The following is a 14928-nucleotide window of genomic DNA, read 5'->3' as shown; positions in this document are numbered from 1 at the left end:
CTAATGTGTTGTCGTATATTGCATGTTTTATATAATAGTTTAGCTCTAAAGAAAAAGGGATAAAACGTTTTTGTGTATAATATGTTGTAAATGTATATTTTTTTATAAAAGCAGCTTTTTAAATTTCTCAGTCTGTACAAACTACCATGTAAATAATTTCCTGTAAATAACTTCTTGAACAATAAATGTTTTCCATTGAAATGTTTCCTTTTTTTACTTTGAAGGAATTGCTTTGGTATTTTCCATTATGATAGGCAGGATTCACCCAAGGAGACCCATCAGCAGAAGCCCTGTGCAAGGACTTCACTTGCACTATGGAACACCCCCCCCCCAGCTCACTCCCTGAAATTGATTGGGGGGGTGGAGAACCCACCCCACCCCCAAGCAATATGCACACCATACATTTAAATCAACCCCCAGAAGAATCTGGGAATAGTAATTTACCCCTTCTAGTGGTATAGTTCCTATCACCCGTAACAAACTAGTTCCCAGGATTTGGAAGTGTGTAATTTAAATGCATAGTGTGCCAGGTGACCTAAAGCTGCTTTTCTTGAAAAATCTTAAAGTATTACACGTTAAATTCTTTTAACTTCATTTAAACACAGTTCTAATAATTGGTGCTCAAGGGGAGTTCATATTACATCTTAATAATCTATGCAATGAATAATAAAAATAGCCAAGGACAATTCACATACAAAAGAACAAAAGGATGTGTCATCTTCCCCAAAAGTCTTTGCCTGCTACCTAAACATTTCCAGCAAGGGCCTCAGCTCTGAGGGAAATGTTCCGTAAAGCAGGTACCAAGACACAAAATCTCAACCCATGTCCATTATTTGATTGTTAGGTGATCTAGGACCATTATCGCAGTGGGGAGAGGTGGTATTGGAGATATTGGCTCTCTCTTTCCATGCTGAGTTCATTCAATATGTCACGTGGTTCCAAAAAAATTGTACAGACCAATTTCCCAGTTTTGCATCGAATTCTGGAACAAAATGGCCATTTGTGAGTGGCATTGATTTGACAGTGGTTCAAAATAGGGAGAAAACAAGAAGATGGAGCAGATTTGTTCTCGATTCAGAAGGCAAGATTAAAAGTAAAGGGTGGAAATAGCATAGAAGCAGATTGTGATTAAATTTTGGGATAAAGGCCCACTGTAAAGCAGTTCTTCCTGTTCGGAATACAGTAGTACCTCTGATTACAAACTTAATTTGTTCCGGAGGTCCGTTCTTAAGCTGAAACCATTCTTATCCTGAGGCATGCTTTCGCCTAATGGGGGCTCCCGCTGCACGCTTGCCTCTGGCGCTCGATTTCCATTTGCATCCTGGGGCAAAGTTCACAACAAGGAGAAGCTACTTCCGGGTTAGCGGAGTTCGTAATCAGAAGTGTTCATAACCAGAGGTACCACTGTAGTCTATAGTGGGAGGTGGGGACCCTCCTTCAATGAAAGCACATAAACAGAGGCTGGACAGCCAATTTGGCAGGTAGGGATCCTTTTCCAGTAGCATAAGTAGTGGTTACTGGAATTATGTGGAAGAGTCTACATTTGAGTAGAGCATCCGTGTAGATGACAAACTGATTTGACTATTAAGATGTTTTACACAAAGGTACATAACATGCCTGGTGGGCAATTTGAATAATAAAAATGATGAGGACCTGTTAGCTTCAACTGATCAGTTTAACTAAGCATTTTGCTCTGTAGGGTAGGAGATCTGTCACTAGGTGGTGCACTTTGCCTCTTCATCAAATGCACGGCACTGAACTTCCTATTCATCTCATAGCTTATTTGAATAGTTTGCATGTTATGTAGTGACAGTGCTCCTACAGGATTCGGTCACAATGTGATTCATCTTTTTCAACACGTTTTGTGCCTTCATCAGAAGAGCCCTACTAGATTTCACCTCTCTTGTCAGAGTCAGTATGCCTCTGAATACCAGCTGCTGCAAATCGCAAGTAGGGAAAGTGCTGCTGTGTTCAGGTTCTGCTTTCTGGCTTCCCATAGGTACCTGGCTGGCTACCATGAAAACAGGATGCTGGATTAAAGGAACCACTGGCCTGATCCAGCTCTTGGCGGCCTCCGTCTGTCTCAACAGGCAATGGGGTGCACCTCTAAGGATGAAGCCAAACCGCTGCATTAGCAGCACTGTAGTGACTTTAGGACACAAGCCTGGGCAGTGTGCATGGGGGTCCTGGTCTGCCCAGATGACCAGACCCCCCTCTCATTCCTCGGCCTCGCTGATGTAGTCCAAAGGAAAGCAGAGCAATATATTTGGCACCAGCTTATCTGGTTGCTGGATGGAGGCGTACAAGGCGCCATCAAGCTGTCTTAAGGATTCCACTCCAGATTTGTGTAGGGTTTACTCCTTAGCCTTCTCCCGAAGATGTCCCTCAAGGCAGTGGAGGTTTAGGACCAGAGTTTACCTTCTAGATGGACTACCTTCCCAGGTTGAAGAGCCCCACCTGCCCCTCACTTCCCTCTACAGCAGCTTTCTTGACGAGACCAGCTTTCTTGGACCCTATTGGTTTCGTCCGCTCAATCTTCCAGAGCCTGTGTTCACATGCAGAGAAAGTCCCTAACTCACTGAGGGTTTGAGACACATTGGCTACCCTCACCTGGTTTAGCTGGCCAGTCAAAGCTGCTCCTGGGGTGTGGCCACTGTCTCAGCTTCTTGGAGCCACAAGTGTGAATGGAATTCTAGGCTAGATGGGTCTTTGACCTGATAGTTGGAAGGGACCAAGTCCAACCCCATGCAATGCAGGGATCTTTTGCCCAGTGTGGGCCTTGAACCCACAACCCTGAGATTGCGTCTCATGCTCTACCAACTGAGCTATATGTTCTTATTCTCCACACCTAGGATAACTCTGTTGTTTCTTTATGTGTGTTCTCATTAAACCCTACCTGCTCAAAATACCTCAAGGGCTTTGCAGTTTACATCCCACTGTTTTAGTCTATAAACAGGTTCTTAACAGATATTAAAATGGAATAAGCCCAGAGGAGTCATTGAGACAGATGGAACACCCACCCTTATCAGCTGCTTCCTTTTTCACCCAAAAGACTGTGTAAAAGTGACTAATAAGTTCCATTAGTAATGAACCAATAGAAATCTTTAACAGCCTGTGAAAAACCTGTAAGTGTCCTGGTCTGACCAGCCTTCTTCAGCATGGACCTCCACAGGTATAGCACCACTAGAGGGAGTCCTCTTCCTCAGAGCCATTGACCTCTCAGCCAGCAGAAGTGCTCCAAGCAGTTCTTGATGATGCTAGACAGGACTAGTGAGGTGCCCTCTAGATGTTGGTCTCCAGCCGTCATCAACCCCAGCAAGCATGGCCAGATCTTAATGAAGTTCCAGTAAGACATGTAATTGCATGTAATTGTTTTTCCTGACCCTGAGAAAAGTTTGCACCCAGGGCAACTGCCCAGAGTACCAGCACCTTCTTTTCTTAAAGAAACAAAGCGCTGCTTATCACCATATCTCACTTTATCATATCTAATTGGGTGGTTATATATACCAGTAGCAAACTCTTAATTCCTCTTAGTGCATAAACTGATGCAGCCCACACAGCACCGCCTGCATGCTAGATGAGAGGCATCTGCTGGCTTGGAGAAACCTCCAGGTTTGCTGAAGAACAAAAATGGGGGGGGGGGGTACTAAGCAGAGGGACCCACCAGAGGGCTGAGCATGCTCACTGGATGCAGGATGCTGTCTTTGAAGGAATGGAGAATGGTGAGGAGGAACGGAATAGAGTATTCAGAACAGAAGTGCTCTACACAACATCTTTCTGTTGCTGCTCCCACTCACGTTTCTTCTCAGATGGTTTTAAAAAGAATTATTTGGAAGTTTGACCTATTTCCTTACGACTCCGATAAAAACATGCACTTGCAGAAGTCCTGCTCCTAACTTTTTGGACAGAACGACCTGTAGAATCCGTTCGGTAAACATCATTAAAGTTTCCTGTGGAAACTTCCAAGGGAAGCCCAGGGCGATCTGGCAAGGTCTTGCTGCTGTCAAGTAACAAAAAGAACAGGGCTGACTCTTCCTATCAGTTTCAGAACAACATTTGCTGGTAGTTGGGAAATGCAAGATCTAGATGTACTTTCTTGATCATTTCTCTGAATGAGGCTTTGGGGCACACTTCAGAACATCAGTGGGATATTAATGTAGTGGTTTTATAAATAATGATGATAAGAAAGACAATGAGATGCTCAGAACATTCTGTATTCAAACAGGTAGCTATTGCCCAAGCCTTGTTCTGTGAGGCTTGATGTTACAACTCATGCCCAGTTAAGCTAGTTCATTTCCACTGAAAACCAATTTGATGCCATTGGAAACTATTGTGCTTCCTTCACACTGTTACGTTGTTGTTTTTTTGTGTGGGTGGGGTTGCAGGTGCATTCTGGAACATATCACTGGTGCTACAAAAACATATTCATGGTGGATTTATACTGGACTGTTCACACATTCTGCTTTATTAGTTCTGTAATGCTTCCCTAATGTTAATCACTTTATTCCCCAATTGAGGAGTACACTTGCACTAAAGTGCAACAAAAATGGGACCCCCCCCCCAGAGGCCATCTGAATGGGGAATAGTGATTTTCCAGGTGTTTTGTCTTGTGACATGGCACACTTGAGGCTTGTTTCCAATGAACTCCCAGAGAAGCATCAATTCAGTATTGAGAGCTAGGACCTCTCCATATGTCCCTTTTTATTGCTTATCCATGATGATTTGTGCTCACGGTGCTAGCAGGATGGTCACACACTGTCCTACTTTCAATACACTTCGTGCCTTCAGATGCTTTGGTATGGTCACACTGCTTTGTTTCCAATCTGTAAATATCCTTCCACTTTCTGCTGAAATCCTGTAATTTTTTATTACCACAAAAGTAAGTCCTGGCTTATTTTTGTGCTGCTTTTGCAGTGCCTCGCCAGGCAGCAATAATGTTGTGACATTGGGGCGTCATTGCAGAACAAACTGAAGCAGAAAAAAATCCCCTACTCATACAGTATGATTGTGTCACAAATACATCCGCAATAAATCTCCCATCTGGAGTGACCCAAAGTCTGCACAATCAGAAATATTGTGGACTACAGAGCTCTGCTGTTTCTGCACCATTTCAATCCTTGTTGAAAGCTCCCCTGTGTAAAAATAAATAAATAGAAAGAAAGAAAGAAAGAAAGAAAGAAAGAAAGAAAGAAAGAAAGAAAGAAAGAAAGAAAGAAAGAAAGAAAGAAAGATTTATCCATGGAAAGGAAACATAGCACAGAAGGGAGTTCAAGAACCCAGAGCCCTCTTCTTAAATGTACAGGTTTTTTATGGGCAAATCTTTCTGGAGCTTCTACAGTTTCAAGAGGGTTATCCAGATATGAATATCAGCTGCTAGGGACAACTTTGAGTCAAACATCAGAGTCTGCTTTCAGATGGAAAAAGGAAACACATAAAATATATACCATACATGGCTGTGTTCAATAATGCAGGGACAGCCAACATGGTGTCCTCAAGCTGTGTGGGCCTCCAGTTCCTGTCATCCCAGCCAACATGACCACTGGTCAGGGACGATAGATGTTGTCCCACAACAACTGGAGGGCACCCCATTGACTCTCCCTGATGTAATAATGTGTCATTTGGCCACAGTTCTTCCTGCTGCCCTACTAGGAAGAGAAAATATCCAACTTTTTTTCCTAAGGTATAACAACTTCTGTAGTGGGTGATTCAGACTTCAGTCTGCTAGCCCCTTGCCAGATGGGGAGCAGCAGCTGGCTCAACACCTGTGTGGAAGCAGGAATGCCTGTAATACTATCTGTCCAATTACTTCCTGCAAACAGGAGATGGGTCATGACCGGGTTAAACTAGTTGATCTTTTCCTGACAACTATAGAATAAGAACTGAAAGCTGACCTTCTCTTTCCATCTTAACATGTCACAAACATATTACTTAATGGGGGATATGGCTGGATTTACCATCTTGTTTGGTCATATGCCAAGGATGCTTCAGAAGCACAAGTTCTCACAGCCCAGACACTGAGCATCAGGCAGGAGCAAGTCAGATGTCAGTTATGGTCAACTCATCATTAAGACAAAATATCAGGAGTGGAAGAGAAGTCTTGCCTGGGGTGATTTGTCAGATACCCCACCCACACGACTGAAGGTCCAAGAAATCCATCCCTCTGTTAGGAAGCTGGGAACTGAAATTGGGCAGAAAGGGGGAACAGTCAGTCATATTGCATCATCATTACAATGGGGGAAAATAGAATGAATAAATCATCAAGAAAACCCTAATCATATAAATATCTTAATCTGATTTGGAATGGATCATCCTTTTTTCATGGCAAGCATATAACACACAGAAACAGACACCACAGAACAACAATAATTTGAATAGCTTTCTTGAGAGATGGTTGCTGAAGGTTTATTTGCATGATCGTACACGTAGGGACCAGGTGGCGCTGTGGGTTAAAGCCTCAGCGCCTAGGACTTGCTGATCGAAAGGTCGGCGGTTCGAATCCCTGCTGCGGGGTGCGCTCCCGCTGCTCGGTCCCAGTGCCTGCCAACCTAGCAGTTCGAAAGCACCTCCGGGTGCAAGTAGATAAATAGGGACCGCTTACCAGCGGGAAGGTAAACGGCGTTTCCGCGTGCAGCTCTGGCCCGCCAGAGCAGCGATGTCACACTGGCCATGTGACCCGGAAGTGTCTCCGGACAGCGCTGGCCCCTGGCCTCTTAAGTGAGATGGGCGCACAACCCCAGAGTCTGTCAAGACTGGCCCGTACGGGCAGGGGTACCTTTACCTTTACCTTTACCTTACACGTACGTGGGTGGCACTGTGGTCTAAACCACTGAGCCTAGGGCTTGCCGATCAGAAGGGCAGCGGTTCGAATCCCCGCAATGGGGTGAACTCCTGTTGTGTGGTCCCTGCTCCTGCCAACCTAGCAGTTCGAAAGCACATCAAAGTGCAAGTAGATAAATAGGTACTACTCCAGCAGGAAGGTAAATGGCATTTATGTGCGCTGCTCTGGTTCGTCAGAAGCGGCTTAGTCATGCTGGCCACATGACCCGGAAGCTGTCTGAGGACAAACGCCAGCTCCCTTGGCCAGTAAAGCAAGATGAGCATCGCAACTCCAGAGTCGTCCGCGACTGTACCTAACGGTCAGAGGTACCTTTACCTTACCTTTACAGTATTTTACTTATGGTGCTTTCTGCCCTTTAGATTCTGCTGCCACGTGCAAGAAAATAATAATAATTTCATGCATCAGAAATATGTTGTCATTGCCCCACAGTTTTTGGGTATTTTTAAATGTTCATTCCTTCATTTCGACAGATGACTGCTATTGTTCCCTAACATCTGGATGACCTGTGTAAGAGCAGCAGGAAACCACACGTGCTTTATCAATTGCGCCATATGTTTATAATACTGAATGAGTGCTTAAAGCTCTTCAGGAAGAATTTCCGATACTCTGAATGGATTTGATTATCCACCAAGTGTAGTAGATAGTGAACTCACCCACTTCACTTTGGGAAAATATTCTCCTCCATTGAGAAAGTGAAAAATAAAGTAGTGAAAGAGAGAAATTCTTAACAGTTTTTTTTACATCAGGGACGTGATGATCAATAGAATGATGGGATGCTTTTGAATATGTTGTATCAGGCAAGATGCCACAATTCTGACACAAGATTGGTGTAACAATTACTATGATGCTGATAATTACAGCATCAACATATTTTCATACAATTCTATGATTCTATGATCCATGTAAATCCTCCAGAACAATCAATTTCTTCAGGATATAGATTGTCTTTTGGAGTCCAGGTTGACCTCCTAAATGACAAGTTATGTTCTAGCCAAGTCCTACAGTCCCATTCCAAGATACTGAGGCATAATTATCCTGCTTGACATGGCAACCACATTATATTCTTGAATCACAGGCTTTGAGAAGATCAGCACAGCTGACTGATTTAGGTCACGGAAGGGATCTTGCTGGACTCCAAATCCCATCAGCACCAGCCAGCATGGCCAACAGTGAGGGTTGATGGGAGTTGTAGTCCAGAAGGCCTCTGATTTAGGTCATCCAAGTCTGCATGCTCAAGGGAAGCAGCGGTGTTCAATAATTTTCACAATAATGAAAATAGAAAAAGCTTGGGTTGGAATCAAGCCTTTGTTTATTATAAGCATATAGATAATCAATGAAAGGAAGTTGACATCTGCAAAAGTTATGGATTAACCATTAAAAGAAACAAAGATGGAAATGTTAAAAGGGAGATACCGCAGATCAGCTCCAGAACTGAGAAATAAGTTTACATTAATTACCTCTAAGTGTTTCTGCTCTTTCCTTTTCCTGGAGGATGGGAACAAACCCAAAAATATTTTTCTTCCCCTTTGGAAATTAATACTCAGTGGGCATCACATGACCAAAGGAACACAAATAGTCCAAAGAGTGGGTGATCCAGGTTTTCCAGGGATGCTGAAGATTTTCTGAACATTGTGTTTTCCCCTTCACTCCTGGGCTGAGCACGTGGAGGCTACAAATTGCTGAGCCGTGCTGGGACCTTTGCCACACACTGAAGGGCTGCAGTTGCTGGGAAGGCCTGGCATGGGGTTTAGGTTTCATTTCTTGGATTGCGCCAAACATGATCACCAGACAGAGATCCTCGATCGCTTGCCTGTATGCTTGAGTGTATTTTCATCCGTTCGTTCGTTCTTTGGCTGCAGCATTTGTTTTTGGCTCTTCTGGAATGTGACCCATTGTTGTTGCAGTTGCTTAAAGCCAGGCCTTTGGTTTATCCTATGGTCCAGGCGCGTAAATAATTTCCCTGGGGGTTGGGGGGTGCTGCATTCTTGATTTGTACAGCCTCTCCTGACCAGCCAGCACCATTTGAGTTCTTGTCCTCTTGACATCCTGTTCTGCCTTCAGAGATTCAAGCTGCTGAAAAGTGGGGGAGAGAAAATCCCTGCTGCTCAGGAAAGCATTGTGTGGTGCCTGGCAAGGAAGAATGGCATTCGTTTTTGGAAGTTTTAGTGAAACACATGCACGCACGGTTCCAGACACGCAAGGGGAAAGGCTTATGTTCCTGGTTTTGGAACTATTGGGGAGACAATGATGAATTTCACACATGCACAGAGTGCAGCAGATGCAGGAGGAGAAGGGTGAAGAGAGCTCCTTCCAAACTCAGGCTAAGACTGACCAATGCAGTCGCAGCAACACTGGAGAAAAATTGTAGCTAGCCTGCTCTTAAATGGGGAGGGAGACCGTTCAGATTTAAGAGCTACTTCCACACAGGTTAATGATTAGGATTCCTTACAGAACTTATATCCTGCCGTTTCTTCCAAAGGAGTTCAGGGTGGCAAACAAGCATTAAAAAAATAAAAATAATTAAAAAAAAAAACAATTCCAATACAGAGGTAGGCTGGGGAAGATCTCAATTTAAAAGTCTTGTTGAAAGAGGTGCCAAAAAAAGCCCCACAGAGATTTCGCCAGTCTGCTATTCAAGGGGAGGGAATTCTAAAGGGCAGATGCCACAGAACTGAAGGCCCAATTGCTCCATTGAGCAGAAGAGACCTTCTGGTGGCGTCTGCAGGAAGCCATCACCTGATCACGAAATTCACCAGGTCGAGCAAATGCATAAGGGGCAGCTTCACTGCACACACTACAGAGAAAGAGGACAGGAGAAAGTTCGTTGTCAGTTTAGCTTGGCAGGGCTTGCACCATGGGACTGTTGCGGCCAGTACACCATCTGGCCGGCTGAATCAAGTTTTATTTCTGTAGCGACATGTAATCTGACATTCTGACAAGGGAGTTGCAAGGGTGCACCCTGCCAAGACAGAACGAGGCTTGTTGTGGAGAGAGGAGGCACCCGAGAGACGGACGCGAGGCATTGTTTCTGGCTCAAAGTGCATTGTGTTGGCTCTTCAGATTCCTTGGATGGGATGTTTGAATATTTCACATTTGATTGAACTCATCCTGTACCAAAGGAAAATAAAAGAGAATCTAAAGGACGTGACCCTCGTTATCCCTTCCACCAGCTGGACAAGAAAATAGCTTCTAAAAAATTATTTAAAGGGCCCAGATTTTTATCGCTGCAATCTTATTGGTTTCAGCAGGGCTAAGAAGAAAAAGGGGACTTGGCAGCATCAGTTTTTCTGACATGTGTTCTCCATGCTACTAATAACCTTGGAAATGGAGAAAATGGTCATCGACCTCAGAATGAATTTTTCATGCTGTGCGATGACTCGCTGTTGACCCCTTACATTTTGTTTCACTTGGATATCAGCATTATCTCACACACACAAAAACCCTTTCGGTTGGTTTTCTGGTTCTCATTGCCAGTTTGAGGGTGAGCATACCATAAATCTAAAACACTTCCCTCATATTGAAATGCCTTTACAACTTCAGCTGTTTGGATTCTTGAACCAACACTTCTGAAAAAGATAACAGTGCTGCTACAGTTTAATAATGCAATGGCATTTAATTGGGGGGGGGGGTTCAGTGAGGGGTTCAGTTTGGGGGCAAAGCAGTGGTTTCACCTCCAGCAAGTAGTCTTTTGAACCAGTGCAGGAGACCACATGGGAATCAACTTCCTCAGGTTTTGGGATGGAGGAAAAACTCATTTTGGTTTTTTAATGAAAACCAAATTTGATTTGCACTTCTTGAATACATGAACTGAAATACAGCTATCCTTCAAGATTTGCACATCTCTGATTTTGCAAGGCAGTTCTTCAGCCAAACAATATGTATGAAAAGTGTTTTTACTGGGGAAAATGTGCACAAAGTGCATATATTAGTGAGAATAGCATACAAAAATGTGTTCGATTAGGGAAAATTGCTTGCAAAAATGTGCATCATAGTCAAAACATCATACAAGAATGTGTTTATGAGAAGAAATTTGCACTGAAAGGCTGATGAATTTTCATGAGGATTTGTTTTTTTAAACCTCTGGAATATGGAGAACTGAATTAAGGCTGGGAAAATAAGAAACTAACTGAAACTGACAGGTCCATTCATTCCTGCTATGTTTCCAGGGTGTAAGAAAGCCAGGACACAAATATGAATGGGGGGGATACTTCCTACTGACTTTTTTAAAAATCAGAGAGTAGGTGCTTAGCTTTCTCCCCTTGAAATCAATGGGCAGGTGCTTCTGTTTTTCCAGGACTGTGGCCAATGATCATAACTTCGAGGGCCACTGCATTTTCCACCATGCACAGGACTCCCGCATTATGGTCCGCTGTTGAGAGGCAGGCTGAAATTTTTCCTCCTGGCCAGATGGGCGAGCTGTTGCTCTTCTGATGCAAAGAAGAAAGAACAACAATGACCTGTTTGGAAAAGCCCAGGTCTAAGAATATACTAAGGTTATGGTTCTCCCTCCAGCCTCCGCCTCCTCCTCTTCCACACGCAGCGTGTCCCCTTCGTAAAACGGGAATATAGTAATCAGGGAAAAATGTGTTGGCTGTTTAGCAAAAGGGTCAAATCCATTTAGGTGGAATTCCAGTCTCTCTGCAATAACAATGGCAGGAAACCTGAGGGGAGAGGGGGAGCTCCTTGGGTTGACTTCTGCCAGCAAGTCTCTTGCAGAGGATTGTTGAAAGACTTGGCTGGCATTCGGCAGCTTTCTGTTTCTTTGTGCTGGAATGCTGTGATTTTTTCCAAACACAATGGAAGACCTGGGGTCCAGGGCAAGCAAAGCAAAATGACAGGAACTTCTCCTTTTATTATGGGGGGCGGGGGGCGGCGCAGGGGAGGGATAGCTAGATCCATTTGGCTTAGGCCTTGCGTTATTTACATTGGCCTCAAAGGAGTATGCGAATGTAGCCTTCTGGTCGCAAATCTGTTCTCCCAACCTGCTCAGCAGATGGGCCCAGGTTAAAAATAAATAAACAAACGGGTCCCCGAATTGCACCCTGCGAGAACAGACAGTGAAAGTTTCGATTGATCTTCAAACTGTCTGCACTAGTGTTTACACACCCAACAACTGAAATGCACAGGGGCAGTAGTTTGACTGCGCGGTTACAGGCACACAGTAAGTGGGCGGTTGGACCTCCATCAAGATGCATTGATGCTGCTTCCTGGGGGGTAGAAGGGGAGGGGCAGGGTAGCATGGAGGCCAAGGTGGGGCCAATGCACCAGCAAAGGCAATCTTGCCGCTGCCTCTCCCGCTATCTCCTGGTAAACAGCAGCAGTCAGGTGAATAGCACTACCTCACCAGAGCGCCTGCAATTGTAATAATCATAATTTATTATTTATACCCTGCCCATCTGGCTGGGTTTCCCCAGCCACTCTGGGTGGCTTCCAACAGAATATATAAAAAAGCAACAAAACATCAAACATTAAAGACTTCCCTAACCAGGGCTGCCTGCATAAGTCAGGTAGTTGTTTATTTCCTTGACATCTGGTGGGAGGGCGTTCCACAGGGTGGGTGCCACTACCGAGAAGGCCCTCTGCCTGGTTCCCAGTAGCTTTACTTCTCTCAGTGAGGGAACTGCGAAGGCCCTGGGTGCTGGACCTCAGTGTCCAGGCTGAACGATGGGGGTGGAGATGCTCCTTCAGGTATACTGGGCCAAGGCACATCCTGCCCATGCAATCCTCTTGCAAACAGTTTTCTGCAATGTTTGGGGGGAACATAAAATGGTTGAGCAAAGCAGGTTTGCCAATCCAGCCCTACTACTACTCAAGAGTGTTGTGTCTGCCTCAGGTGGCTGGTTTTGGGTGTCACGAAAGGGCAGAAAATGGCTAATTGTTTCATATTTTGCTGTTGTCTTTTTACTGGGAGGGGATGAGATACCTCCGGGGTTTTCTGCTTCAGGCACCAAAATAATTCTTCTGGCCTTGAGTCATATTATTTATCTATTTATATTCTTCATTTGTTGCATCTAAAGCCACCTTTTTGTCCAAGGAGCTCGAGGCAGTGTACATGGCTCTCCCCCTCCACATTTAATCCTCACAACAACCCTGTGAAGTAGGTTAGGCTAAGAGGCAGTGATTCTGAGGAGCGTGTGACAGAGGCAGGAGGTCTGGGGATTGACCCAGGAGAGGTGGCCAGCTATTTATGGGGTTTGGTGCCAGCCGTGAGGCAGGAGCCAGGGCAAAGGGGAAGAGGAATGGTCAGAGCTGTTGGAAATGGGTGAGCAGGACGTGTTGGAGTCTGTTCAGGTGAGGGATGGGCCAATCAATTCCCTCCCACCCCCTACCCCACTGTCTCGTAGGACCAGGAGGGGGCTGAAGAGGAAAGAGCAGCGACGGCTTCTCTGTAGGAGAAGCCTCAGCTTCTTTGCGCACAACCCATCAGATGAGAGTACATAAGCTACTGCAGGTGCGCTGACTCAGGAAAGAGATTGGTAGTGGTTCATGACATCATGACATCGCATCCAGGTGCCATGCACGATGTCACAACATTGTGTGGGCTTCAACATTGTGTGTGAAGCCCAGATGTTGACATCTGGTTGTCACGCAGCAGCTCGGCTTTCATGGCTTGTGGCTCCTCCCTCCTCCATCTCCTCCTCCTCCTCCTGCCACCACCAAGGGCTGGGGGCTTCTTCCCCTCCTTGGAACCTTGTGCATGACACCTAGACAAACATTGAGGGGGCTCAGTCCCCCACTAACAAATATCAGAGGGTTCAATGGGGTTCAGCCCCCAGGAGTCAGTGCCCCTGGGCTGTTGGGGTGTGTGTGGTCCCCCTGTTGCTGCAATATACATGTCTGTTCAAAAATAAGTCTATTGTGTTCAGTGGGACTTGTTCTCAAGTAGGTAGGTATAGGATTGCAGCCTCAAACATCTTTTATTTAAATCAGGGATAGGGAATCTGTGGTGCATCTGAATGTTGGACAACGACTCCCATCATCCCTCACTATTGACCTTGCTGACTAGGGCTGATGGGAGTCCAGCAGCATTCTCCATCCCTGATTTTAAAAGATGGCAGTGGAATGGAAGGTTTCTTTAAAAAATAAAAAATTAGGGAATACTTTTTTATCTGCAGCTGGCCAGAACTTCATTTCCATCACAGATGACACTACGTTCTAGGAATGACGTATGATGTGTTTCCTCAAAAGCATTTCCCCTTTGCTTAGCTTTGCAGGCAGCACTGCATGAACTCAGGTGGTTGGAACTAACGTGCAGGAAATGTTTCTCCACAACAGCAGATGGTGACCGCTTCAAACAGGAAGAAGCTGCTTCGCACACCGAGACGTATCTGAAGGACAACCATGCACATTCCAGTGGAAATGAACCTTCAGGTTAAGAATGAATGACTCAGACAGGGCTCGTCTTCTGGACTTTCATCCACTTTGGCCAATGGGGTGGGGGAATTCTAGACATTTGTATATTTCCAATTATAGCGAATAACAGAACACAGAGGTTCGTTTTATACAGGGAGGCTCAAAGCCCAAAACTCAAGACACAGAGAGAGCACAGAGCAACTCAGAAACAGACCTATGTTTCCACCAACAAACAGAGCAGGCCCATTGAAACTCATAGGCCTCCATTACTTATTTATTTAGCCACATCCACTCATTTCAGTGCATCCGTTCTGAGTAGAACGAACACCAGATGCAACCTAGTTTTTTAATTTAAAAAAATCCTCACCCATACAGATACAACACAAATGGTGGGGCTCATACCTGCCCCTTAATACTGGAGTAGGTGGGAAAGTAGTCGGAAACAGTGGTGTAGCGTGGGTTGCTAGCGCCTGGAGCTGTGCAGAGTAGGGGTGAGAGGGAGGGGAATGGGGATGGACTATGCATGTGCATTCAACTGCCTGTGTCACCCAGAAGACTGTAGCTGCAAAGATAATAAAAGAAGAGTTGTTCTTTGTCTGGAGAGGCCACTTCCTGGTTCGCATGGAGAAGCTGTTTCAATTGCACCCCAAACCATTTTGTGCCTGAGGCAACCACCCCTGTGGCCAACCCGTGCTATGCCACTAGTCAGAAAATGGACAGTGCAGCTTCCTATCTTT

General features: G+C 45.1%; 1 protein-coding gene across 3 annotated transcripts in view; it reads left to right on the top strand.

Moving 5' to 3' along the window:
- The window catches only part of TMEM170B (transmembrane protein 170B), a 30219-nt gene extending 15510 nt beyond the window's left edge, over positions 1-14709 (top strand). Inside the window, exons 4-5 of one of the 3 annotated variants that reach the window (XR_014170173.1) lie at positions 14045-14293; positions 14350-14708. The gene's annotated coding sequence lies outside the window, so the exon portion shown is untranslated. Of the gene's footprint in view, positions 1-7308; positions 7529-14044 lie in introns of those variants that run through there. The other 2 variants (XR_014170172.1, XR_014170174.1) reach the window with 2 other exon arrangements.
- Positions 14710-14928: the final 219 nt, after the last annotated feature.

The sequence above is a fragment of the Podarcis melisellensis genome (assembly GCF_964234715.1).
Source record: "Podarcis melisellensis genome assembly, chromosome: 7".
In the NCBI taxonomy this organism is placed as follows: Eukaryota; Metazoa; Chordata; class Lepidosauria; order Squamata; family Lacertidae; genus Podarcis; species Podarcis melisellensis.
This window is presented reverse-complemented; position numbering and strand designations above follow the sequence as displayed.